Source organism: Sus scrofa, chromosome 13 (assembly GCF_054392235.1).
Source record: "Sus scrofa isolate SSC_HxYL_T2T_F1_AM1 chromosome 13, Sscrofa_HxYL_maternal_Yorkshire_Landrace_v2.0, whole genome shotgun sequence".
In the NCBI taxonomy this organism is placed as follows: Eukaryota; Metazoa; Chordata; class Mammalia; order Artiodactyla; family Suidae; genus Sus; species Sus scrofa.
In genome coordinates, this window is record NC_139395.1 from 51,919,568 (window position 1) to 51,932,379 (window position 12,812).

Here is a 12,812-nt window from a genome sequence, read left to right on the forward strand (position 1 = left end):
GACCCAACCATATGCTGTGGCTGTGGAAATACTCGGGTTAGCCTGCTTTGACGTATGTACTGATGACAAAGAAAGTTACACCACACCCCAGGAAAAACACAACATGAAAACATTTCCCAATTTATCAGTGAGCTGCCTATGGTGGATGTCACTGGTAAAATCAAGATACAATTAAAAATAATTAATGAATACTTCTTGAAAAAGACATAACAGGCAGAGGATCTGGAAGCCAGCTGTGGTAACATTTCTTGAGAAGAAGGTGCATTTTAATGGCTCAGTGAAACCTGTGCCTTTAGCCTTTCAGCAAAAGGCCAGGAAAGGCAGACCTGACCCAGAGATAATGCTGGCTTTTTGTTCATATATCCTTTCAGCACAGAGGCCAAGTCTTGGGAAACAAGGTGTGATTTTCTTTTTCTTTCTTTCCTTTTTTTTTTTTTTTTTTGCTTTTTAGGGCCTCACCCGAGGCATATGGAAGTTCCCAGGTGAGGGGTTTAATCAGAGCTACAGCTGTCGGCCTACGCCACAGCTCACAGCAATGCTGGATCCTTAACCCACTGAGAAGGCCAGGGATTGAACCTGCATCCTCATGGTTCCTAGTAGCTTTGTTTCTGCTACACCACAATGGGAATTCCCCAACGTGTGATTTTTCTGAACTGAATAGATCTTTCCCTGTGCCTGACCTGAGAATTCTGAGTGTCTTCTGTGGTGATCTGTGAGTCCCTTAACTTCACACATGTGAATCGCTCGACTTCTTGAATAAAGCGGGAAAAAGAAAGAAGGAACAAAATACAGTATGTAGAGAATGCCAGTTAGAGAATGCCAGTAAGCGAAGGGGGCGGGGAGAGGGGTTGGCTACACAAGGGCCTCATGATGGTATTTTCTGGATATTTTTAAGAGAGATGAATTTTTTCTATACCTTGACAGGGGTGGTGTGTACGTACCTATGTGTACTTGTCAGAAGTCATAGCTCTATACATCGAAAAAAGTGACTTTTTTGGGGGGATGCACCCACAGCATATGGAAATTCCCAGGCCAGGAATTGAATCTGAGCCACAGCTGCAACCTATGCTGCAGCTGAGGCAAAACTGAATTGTTAACCTACTGTGTTGGGCTGGGACCAAGCCAACAGTGCCACAGAGACAAAACCAGATCCTTAACCCTCTGTGCCACAGTGGGAACTCCAAGAGTGACTTTTGATATGTATAAATACAAAATAAATTAAATGCCCATACACAATTTTTAATTAATAAATCCTCAAAGGTTGAACTACATTTTCATAATAATAGTTTAAAAATACAGTCCCCAGCTTCAAGGGAGTAATCATTTTGGGGGAAAGACGTGTAAAATGTTAGCTTCCTCACCATTTCCATAAAAGATCTTTTCACGTACACTCAGCTCTCTAATCCTCAAATCTGTCATTCTTCTGGGCCCTCTGCACTTGCTGTTCCCATTGTCTGCAGTAATCATCTCTTCTCCAGTGCAATTGATTAGTTCCTGTTTATCTCTTGGATCTCAGCTTAGTCCCCTCCTCCAGGAAGCATTCCTGGAAGGCCTCTTCCCACAGCTCAGATGTGTGCTCCTTTTTGGTGCTCTTCAGCACCTCCCACCTGTAGCTGCTTACATGCCTCCTGGTGCTTCTGTGGATTGTTGAGTTGGTGAGGGTGGGAACTATGAGTCTTGTTTGCTCATGTGGCCTGGTACCCTGGGCGGTGCCTGGATGACAAGTGCATGACAAAGGTGACAATGAAGGATGAGAAATATTTTTTAGTAGATGGCAGTTTGATGGCAGGGTGATAGGGAAGCTCCAAGTGAAGAATAAATAAGACCCACTCTGACATCTGAACTTAGTCATGGTTCTTGACCTTGACAAGTAACAGGAGCCAACTTGAGTAAACTTATGCAAAAATTTTATGGATAGGATATCAGAAGAACTCTGAAACTCAAAAACCACTGGGTTACACAAGAAAATTGAAACAGCTACTGAACAGCTTTTCAAGACCCAGACACTTTTCCTCCATCGCTAATCGCCATTTTTCCCTGTGGCTCGACTTCATTCTTCTCTGCTCCAACTTCATTCTTCTCTGTCCTAGTTGCACATGTTGGAAAAAGGCCTCCTAATAGCTAGATGCCCCTTTTACTTGAAAGAACTGGTCCAGGCTAATTGGCTGTCTATAAATCTCAATGTCAAAATCCTGGAAGGAAGCATCTGGTTGTTTCTCTTGGAGCCAGATCTGAGACAGCACTGTCAGGGTGTGGGATGCCACGGCTCACACACGGCTGCCAAGGTGGACTCTGTTCTTAGAGAAGGAATGAATGTTATTTGGGGGTTAAATAAACACATCAGTTGGTGACCACTGCTATGACGGACAGACTCACTTGTTGACTCCATGATCCTCATCTCCTGGTGTTTGTGACCATGAGTGTGGGCAGGGCCTATAACATGCTTTCAACCGAGGGATTAGGACAAAGGTGATATATGTGATTTTACAGGTATATGATTAAGTAATATAAGCTATATCCTCCATCTCACTACATCTTTCCTTGCCCTAATTGCTTTGAGGTGGCAGGTGATCACATTGGGGGACCCTATATGCTGAGGAACTGAGGGCAGCCTCTAGTCAAAAGCCATCAAGAAACTTAGTGCTGTAGCCACTAGAAACTCAATTCTGCCAACAGTCTGCGTGAACTGGGGCAACGATCCTTCCCTAATCAAGCCTCAGATGAAATCAGGGCCCCAGCCAACACTTTGACTGCAGTCTAGTGAGATTTAATCAGAGGACCCATCTAAGCTATGCCTGGGATTCTGACCCACAGAAATTATGGACAATTAGATGGGTGCTGTGTGGCGCTGCTAAGTTTGTGATGACACTTACACAGCAATAGAAAATGAATAAAATCACACAATATTTTTCAATTAAAGGTACATAAGAAGGGTCACAATTTCTCAGTAAAAACCTATAAGGTAACCTTCAAACTAACGGCACACTGTTGTCAATGGTCAAAGCATGGCACAAGAGCCCCAGCTGATGGTCAGCTGCAGGGATCCCCTGAGCCTTTGGTAGGAGGTCGCACGGTAGAGGAGATTTCACATTGATCCCCAGCCCCTGCCAGGAGGCAGATGTGTTCTGCTGGGAAATCTGTGTCAAGAGATGGAGTGGCGAGCTCACTTGGGGGCTTTGAGATAGCATATTTAACAACCTCAGGAGTTCACAGTGGTAGAGGGTACCCAGAGGAAGCAGGTAGGTGGCCCAAGGAGAAATGCGAGACAGAGCAGCAGGAAGGGTGAGGCAGCTAGAAGCTTCTGTTCTGGAGCTGCCTCTGCAAGGTACCTTTCCTCTGCCTGAACAAATAGTGGCCTCAAAGATGATTTCTGATGCTGCAAAATTGTGAGTTGGGAGGGTTTCAGAGTTGCACATGCCTGCTTCAGGGTATGGCTCTTTATCTCTCTCAGCTCCAACTTCAGTTAGCACAGCTAGTTTCTCCTCTTCCCTGAGATAGGGCATGACTGTGATGCTGGAAATATCCACAATATTGCCCCAGACTTAGATGGTAAAAATTACCTGCAATGCATAGTAAAGTTCCAGATTTCTAGAACTCTCCCCTGGAATTCCTCCTTCAGTGGGTCTAGGCTGGAGCCAGGAATCAGGTCTTTCATCAGTCTCTCCTGTGACTTGTGTTATCAGGATGCTTTGGGCAACTTCTGTGCATGACTGTTTGTGGGATTTATCCGATATGATGTCAGTGGTTCTTATGCTATGTTGGAGAGGTGGCTGCATTCCACAATGGGGAAGTGATGCCCACTTGAAACCCCCTGACTCGCCCTGAGTACCTCATAGAAAGCTGAGAGAAACCCTATAGAAAAGGATCCACGGATACACTTCCTACATCCACACATCGAGGAAGGTACCATTCACGAGCTGGTCTTCTGCCAAGACTCTTCGGGAAGTAAAACACATGCACCAAAATCAATGCTCACAGACAGAGTGCACCTGAACCTTCACGGTCTGGGGGAGGTCAGCCAAACCCCCTTACCCTGCCTCTCCTGTCTGTCCCTGTTTCCTCTGGACCAAGCAACCCAGTCAGGAGGGCACCTGTCTTAGCTTCACCTGTCTCTACCTTCCCACACAAAAATGCCATCCTTAGCAAGGCCATCTGCTTCCGTTGAGTCAGCCTACTCCTATTCTGAGTGACTCCTCTGTTGGGAAACAGCGGCAGAAGCAGGTGTACACCAGGAGAACCATTGGCAGGGGTGAGAGGCTGATGTGATCAGGTAAAGCAGCCGAGGATGAAGCCTGACTTTCAAGGAAAGCTCTCTTGGCTTCTGAACTCATTTCAGTCTGGCTTTTCCTTCTTTGGCCAGTTTTGGCTGCTGGCTGTGGCCACCCTGAGACCAGGCCAGCTAGCCCTGAAATATTTGCTATAAGGGCATGTCCAAGGACAGGCAGGAACTGACAGCCTCTATTAAACAAATGGTCCCAACATAGCTCCTGGCAAATAGAGGGGCTCCAGACCCCATAAAACCACATGGCTGTTTGGTCTCCAGGAGGCATGGCTTTCTTAAACACAATTAATGAGTCAAAAGTAATAAAAAGGGATAGAGTTCCTTTACTCCTGTCTTTTAAAAATAAGACGATGTAAGTCCTTGCAATCCTTCCATTTCTTGTCTTTTACCTTTCCCAGACTTTGCAGCTACACCCGAACCACCCCAGCACCCCCTGCCACACACACACACACACACACACACACACATACTCATGCTTACACTCACTCAAAACTCATACGCATGCATGAGGACACAACATGCACATCCAGCATGCACAAACGCACTCCTGCATGCTCTCAGGATAGCACCTTTCTTTCCTTCTCCTCCCCCTCCCCCTGGGGGCTTTATTATAGAGACTGATGCAGCCCCACCCAGCCTCTGAGGGAGAGAGATGGAGCATCCACCACAGGACTCTCTCCACTGGGCTGGGACAGAAGATGGACCGATGAATGCTCCCCAGCCCATTTATCCCAATACATGTGCCATGAGTACAGGCGGGTGAGAAACCACGTAGAGCTAGCTGCCTAAAAATAGAATATTCTAGTACCTGGAGGTGAGAAAACTAACCTTTGCCTCCATTAGACCTAAGCCTTGTGGCAGGTGGGCCTGTGCCCTATGTCTGCATCTCTCTCTAGCTCCTAAATCATGCGTCACCCTTGGCACTCAGTCTCCCAGAAGCAATCGTGTATTGTGTGATTATTATGTACAAGGAGGTAATTTACACATGTTGATGAATCTTTGCTCCTCCAATCCACCTCACTGACAAGTATGAGGTCTAATATAATAATATTCATAGCTAAGTCCTTATTTAGTCCTTACCAAGAATGATTCCAAGTTTTTAACAAACATTAACTCATTTAATCTTCCCAGTAATGCCAGAAGGCCGATGCCATTATTATTCCTGATGGACACATGGGGGAGAAAAGGCTCAGCAGGCCTGAGCCTTGGCAAGGTGAAGGCAAACGATGGAGGCCTGATGGGAACCCAGTCTTGGCCTCAGCGGCAGCTTGCCTGCCTCTCACAGTGCTGTGGGTCAGAGCATATTCTCTGGGCCTGGGCTGCTTGACATCTGAAGGTTGACCCTGCACCTTCTAGCTGTATGAGATGCAATCACTTACTTAACCCATTCAAGCCTCAGTTTCTTCACCTGGACAAAGAAGATAGTAGAGATTTTAAACTGAAAAACTTTCTGTGAGGACCAAGTGAATACATTTTTCTAGAGGAATGCTTGGCATGTGTTAAACCCTTCATAAAACAGAAACAAAACAAAACAAAACACCCCACATTATTGGAGTTCCTGTCGTGGTGCAGCAGAAATAAATCCGACTAGTATCCATGAGGATGCAGCTTTGATCCCTGGCCTCACTCAGTGGGTCGGGGATCTGGCGTTGCCATGAGCTGTGGTGTACGTCGCAGGCAAGACTCAGATCCTGAGTAAGTGTGGCTGTGGTATAGGCTGGCAGCTGTAGCTCAGATTTGACCCCTAGCCTGGAAACTTCCTTATGCCATGGGTGTGGCCCTAAAAAAAATTATTAATAATACTAACACCATGTTGCAGATGAGAAAACAGAGGACCAGAGAAGTTATATCACTTGCCTGGGGTCACATGGCTCATCAGTGGTAGATGAAAGGTGGAAACCTGGGTTGACCTTACTTTTAACTTTTTATTCTTTTATCTAGCCAACTTGCCACTACATTTTCATTGAGATCCAGAGTATGACAGTATAGCAGATCGTTTTGATAGTTCATCTCTTCAAAGCAAGTACCACTCTTTTTAAAAAATTTTGATTGGTGTAGAAATGACTTACAATATTATGTTAGTTTCAGGTGTACAGCAAAGTGAATCAGCCATACATATGCGTATATAGCCATTCTTTTTCATATTCTGTTCCCATATAGACTATTGCAAAGTACTGAATAGATTTCCCCGAGCTATAAAGTAGGTCCTTGTTACCAATTGATTTTGTATATAGCAGTGTGTATATGCCAATCCCAATTTCCCAATCCATCCCTCCCTCCAGTGTTTCCCCTTTGGTAACCATAAGTTTGGTTTCAAAGTCTCTGCGTTCATTTCTGTTTTGTGAATAAGTCCTTTTGTATCATTTTAAAATTATATTCCACATATTAGTGATTTCATGACATTTGTTTTCTCTGTCTGACTTATTTCATTTAGTATGATAGTCTCCAGGGCCATCCATGTTGCTATAAATGGCATTATTTCATTCTTTTTTATGGATGAGTAATATTCCATTGTTTATATGTACCACATCTTCTTTATCCATTTCTCTGCTGATGGCCATTAGTTTGCTTTCATGTCTTGACTATTGTAAATAGTGCTAATAGTGCTACAGTGAACATTGGGCTGCATGTATCCTTTAGAATTATGGTTTTCTTCAGGTATATGCCCAGGAGTGGATTGCTGGATCACATGGTAGTTCTACATTTAGTTTTTTAAGGAACCTCCACTCTGCTCTTCACAGTGGCTGCACTAACCTATATTCCTGCCAAGAGTGTAGGAGGGTTCCCTTTTCTCCACATCCTCTCCAGCATTTATTGGTTATAGACTTTTTGGTGATGGCCATTCTGACTTGTGTGAGGTCTCATTGTACTTTTGGTTTCCATTTCATGCATCCTAGATTGTCCAGTGTCATTGGGAGATGGCTGTAAAGAAGGGTAGTACTCACTTACAGTATCTTCAGGATTTTCTGTGAAAAATCTGTAAATGAGTACCATTCTTTTTTTTTTTTTTTTTTTCCCACTTTTTAGGGCCACACCCACGGCATATGGAAATTCCCAAGCTAAGGATCAAATCAGAGCTGCAGTTGCTGGCCTAATAGCTGCAGCAATGCAGGATCTGAGCGGTATCTTCAACCTACACCACAACTCACCACAATGCCTGATCCACAAATCACTAAGTGAGGCCAGGGATCGAATCCACATACTCATGGATACTAGTTGGATTTGTTTCTGCTGTGCCACAATGGCAACTCCAGTGAGTACTAATGTTGCATACAGCCAGCTCCTAATGACGCTGGACCCTTGAGGATGCATGTTCCCAGCACTGTAGATCATCAACAGTATTAAATCTAAATGTCAAATTGTATCCTGTCTGTTTGGCCTTTCCTAAACACACATAAAACTAAAATCTTTGCAGACTGCTTTACTGTTTTCCAAAGCACTTTCCAGACTCTTTGTTCTCCCCAGCCTTCAAAGTCCTGTACTAGCCCCTCTCCCTCAAGGGCACCTTGACCTGAACTGTGGTTTGATACATGTGGTTTCCATCCCACCATTGCTGGACAAGGTCCCTCAGGCAGTGTCTGCAACATATGAATCTCCAAAGGGTGACAACTCAAGTTTGGAAAACTGAGGCTCTAAGAGTCAGCTCCTGAAGGGGTGGCTGGTATGAGCAGAGGTGTGTTCCCCAAACTCCAGGCCACTACTAAAGAGAGGTAAGCTGAGCCCAAATTAAAGGACACCCAATTTGTATTTTTTTTTTTTTGGTGTAAATACATTTAACTCTTACCTCCCTACTTCTGAAAGTGACACAGATTAAGTGTTCTATTGCTTCAAATTAAACTCTAAATTGTTTTAAGAATATGTTTTATAAATAACGAATTATAAGTGAGTCACATAGAAAGCAAGAGTACTAAAAATCAGTCTGGCATACTCGTGTACCTTTGACATCTTGGTTGACATCCAAAGAATAGCCATATTTCCCGAAAAATTCATCAGACATGATTTTAGTAAAAGTTTTCTGGTTTGAAGAATTACCTTCCCATTGAATAAAATTTTAGTAACACTTTATTTGCATATAACTAATTAATAAATACTATGTGCTCTTAAATTAAAATGAAAAATACTATTGTTAGTAAATCAGACTAATTGATTTTTGATAAAACATATTATATATATGAACATATTGGGAGCTGGAATTGCTCAGAAATAAGGTCCATAATAAGCAAGAGAGCTTCAGCAAGCTTTAAAGCCTGGCTTTTATTAGGATTTCCCATGTCTCTGGTTTAGCAGGAAAATATAACTATGCATACAAATTGTATGGTATTGACTTAAAATGTTACCCACTTATAGAAAAGCCTAAATTAAAATAAAACAAAACAAAAATGGATTAACAGATAATTTTCTCAGCCAGAGATGGATTCTACCCTATTTTTATTAGTTGACAAGTATTTTAACAAAGTATCTTAAATTACTGGATAATTAAGATGTCCTGTTCTGTCCTTGCAACATAATCTAATATTTTATGATTCAAAGATCCTAAGTACACAGTTTTTTCCCTAAACACAACTGAAAAAAATGCCAATTTTTAAAAAGTTAAATAAAAATATAAGGGCATCAGTTGGGTGTTATATTTTAAAGCAAAACTTGGGAGATCTTTCTGTGATATTAATAATCAGTTCCTGATGTATCTTCTTAAAAAAAAACTCACTTCTTATATCTAAACTAAGTTTAATAAGAAGATACAGAAGTCCTTCTTAGGCTTGTGTAATTCAGACATTTTGGATTGATTGCATTATGAAATGCTTTTTTTTTTTTTTACATATTTGATAGTACATTCTATTAAAACATTGCTCATTGTCTCAGGGAGAATACTGTTTCCTTAATTCCAGTGATTGTTCTATTAAAGCTCAGTGATAGTTGGAGAAATAATAAGGAGTTTCAAAAACTCCGCCTTGCTTGTGCTGTGGTCTAGGCACCCATCTGTCAGTCTCTTGGGATCTAGGGACTTTAGAGCCATACCTTAATATGGTCGGGCTGCCTATTTCTTACAGAATGATCACAACTTCCTTGGGGAGTTGAGTTCTGGTCAATTTTCTGCCTCACCTGGAGCCTACCACGCATCCTATTTCCTATTCCTGCCACGCCAATTTAGAAAAACATTAAGCACGCCCACAAGGTTTGATCATTTTTGATGATTCTTAGAAAACCAAGCCCCGTATTCTGAGAAATATGAGCACCCAGGGCATGGAAGACACCAATGAAGGGATGCGTGGGAGCTTCCCCCAGGATCTCTAAAACTGTGGCAGCATTTAGCTGAGTCACTGCTGAGGCAGGTCTCAGAATCCTGCATGCATTTGCCCTGCCTGGCCTCTCAATGAGGAAGCTTCTACCACCTAAAAAGTATTTCCACAAACTCCCTGTCCATCTGCTTGCTCCTTGTTAGTACTGACCAAGCCTTTTCTTGGAAAACATAGAAGTCTTCCTTACTATGGGGAAAACTGGATACCAAACACATGCGGAGGAAAGAAATGGTAGCCACAGGATAACAGATTCTGTGGCAATGTCTTAAACTCTTTTGGGTTAACATACATAGTGTCACCTGGTTATTCATTTTTCCCAAGACTTAATTTTCCATCCTGAGTGTCTAAAGATAGAGGTTAGATCCAGATGATCCCCTGCAGTTCCTTTCAGCTTCTGTGTCTTTGAACATGGAATTTAATTTAATTTAATTGTGTCCAGGGCACCAGCTGGGTCTGATTAGTCCTAGTGTGTGTGTTGCACAGTGTGGCCACCGTGCAGGAGGTGGGAGAAGGAGGTAAAGAAAGTTTTTCAGTGGAATTACTCATTTCTCGACTATGAAGTGTATGGTATAGCAGAAGAATGAATGGTCTTGGGTTTATTAGCTCTTTCCCCCTTTTAAGAAATTCCCTGGATTCCCCTTGAGGGCAGGGACAATAACCTTACGTCTCTCAGGATCTACATGAAGTAGGGAGTCCAGTATATTCAGACTTGATTTGAAACTACATGTTTTGATCACTGGGTAGTTAAGTTCCTTACAAACCTGAGCTACCCAAAGAGGGCTTAGGATTTTAAGTCTTTAAAACAGAAGAATGTTTTATTTATTTTTAATTTTTATATGATTTTTATTTTTTCCATTCTGCTTGGTTTACAGTGTTCTGTCAATTTTCTACTGTACAGAAAAGTGACCCAGTCACTCACTCACACACACACACACACACACACACACACATTCTTTTTCTCACATTATCCTCCACCAAGCTCCATCACAAGTGACTAGATATAGTTCCCAGTGCTATATAGCAGGATCTCATTGCTTATCCACTCCAAATGCAATAGTTTGCATCTATTAACCTCAGATTCCCAGTCCATCCCACTCCTTTCCCCTCTCTCTTGGCAACCACAGGTCTGTTCTCCAAGTCCATGAGTTTCTTTTAAAACAGAAGAATATTTTAAAATGATATAGATCTATGTATCCTGACATATCTCTAAGATACAATCTTGAGGAAAGGGAAAGCATGGAACAGTACTTACAATTTGATCCCACTTACCTTGTTTAAAAAAGAAAGCAACCTCCAAAGGATTTGTTTCCTGAGGTATATATCTCTGAATATGAACACATAGGAAAACAATAGTAGCAACATACAGGCTATTCAGCATGTTGACAACAGTTGAATACAAACAAATACAAACAGTTGACAACAAATCTCTAGGAAGGGTATAAAATGGAGGTAATAAATCTGATATTACCTGATGTGTTCATATTTTTAACAACCAAACTATTAATTCAGTACTTGTGTTCTTAAAAATAAGCAAAAAACTAAAAGGTCAAAGAAATTTCAAGGCATCCGTGGGCCTCAGACAGCAAAAATACGTAGATAGATCAAAGTTGCATGGCTTATGAAAGCAAGCTGGAAAGGCACAAAATGCCCCTAAAAACAAGATCAGAGCAACATGGAAAGGGTAATGTTGGGGACACTTCTCAGACGTACTCTGGAATGTGATATAAATTAGCAGAAGTCACCCTGCCATTCACCAAATGCAATGCCACGGAAGCTGAGCCATTGGGAAGAACTACCTATTCTAAATATAAATCTTAAAGGAACATGCTCTAACATGGATGTTAATAAGTAGGTATATATTTAAACTGAAAATAACTCATTGTTTTTATACAGTTCCCATTTGGTATGCATAGACAGGTGAAAGATATTTATGCTATAAAAGGATAATACCATTTAAATCTTTCAAATATTTTGAAACTAATGTTTTTGCAGGGATTTATAAATTTTCTAAAAATTTTAATGAAAGTCTCTTCAGCTGACTGTTTAACAAAATATTTACAAGGAAAAATTCATTATGGCTGAAAATAGAATTTTTCCATCAACTTAGCAGTATTTCTTTTTCTCTACTATTTTGTTTTATTAATACAATATTATTTTATTGTAAAATTTTTCAGGGTCACTGCAGAAAACCAGAAGTTATAGAAAGTAAAAAAGTAAGAAAGCTAGGAAAAAATTTAAAATACTCATGATTTAACCAACAATATTAACCTTGGATTATATCTTTGCCAATCCTTTTATGCATATATGTATCCATATTACAAAAAAAAGATACAGGTTAGCAAAAATATTTTAAACTTCATGTATCAAAACACTTTTCATACTAATAAATCATTAGATATTTTAAAAGCTGGGACCAAGAATGCCTCCTGTCCATCAAAATGCTCTAATCAAGAATTCACTCAGGGAGTTCCCTTCATGGTACAGTGGAAATGAATCCATCTAGAATCTGTGAAGATGCAGGTTTGAACCCTGGTCTTGCTCAGTGGGATGGGGATCCAGCATTGCCATGAGCTGTGATGTAGGTTGCAGACACAGCTTGGATCCTGCCGTTGCTGTGGCTGTGACGTAGGCCCACAGCTGTATCTGTGATTCAACCCCTATCCTGGGAACTGCCATATGCCTCGGGTGCAGCCCTAAAAAGAAAAAAGAATTCACTTAATGAAAACCTTTGGTTGTTTTGAACAGTCCATCATATAACTTTTAAATGTCCCCTTATAAAGCATTCTCAAAATAAATCACTTCATTGGATCTAATCCTTCCAAAATCTGGTGAGAGAAGAAGAGACAGCACTATTCACATCCATGCATTATGGTGACACAGCAAAGTTTGAGTGTGTCCACAGCCTCCCCAAGCTGGTGTTCACCTGGTGAGAAGGGAAGCAGGACCTGACCTGAGTCTCCTGACTATAAACCCTCTGCCCCACCTCCTGGACTCCAGCCTCCTACCACCTCCTCTTTTGAACTACACAGAACCTCCTCAAACACATCGACCCTGAGCGCCCCTGGCCCTTCTCATATTGTATCTTATTTTAATGTTTCTCAAGGCACTTTTTTCTGCCTCTTAGATTTCCTGTTTTTAGTCTTCTTTTGTTTCTTGCTGTCTCTGTGAGGGCAGCCACACCACATTGGTTTCCAGCTGTAGCCCAGCATAAAGCATAGCACCCAGTACATAAA

General features: G+C 41.6%; 1 protein-coding gene across 21 annotated transcripts in view; it reads left to right on the top strand.

Annotated features, from left to right (window-relative positions):
• Positions 1 to 12,812, top strand: part of CACNA2D3 (calcium voltage-gated channel auxiliary subunit alpha2delta 3) — a 924,345-nt gene that overhangs the window by 864,573 nt on the left and 46,960 nt on the right. The gene's annotated exons all lie outside the window — the stretch shown is intronic.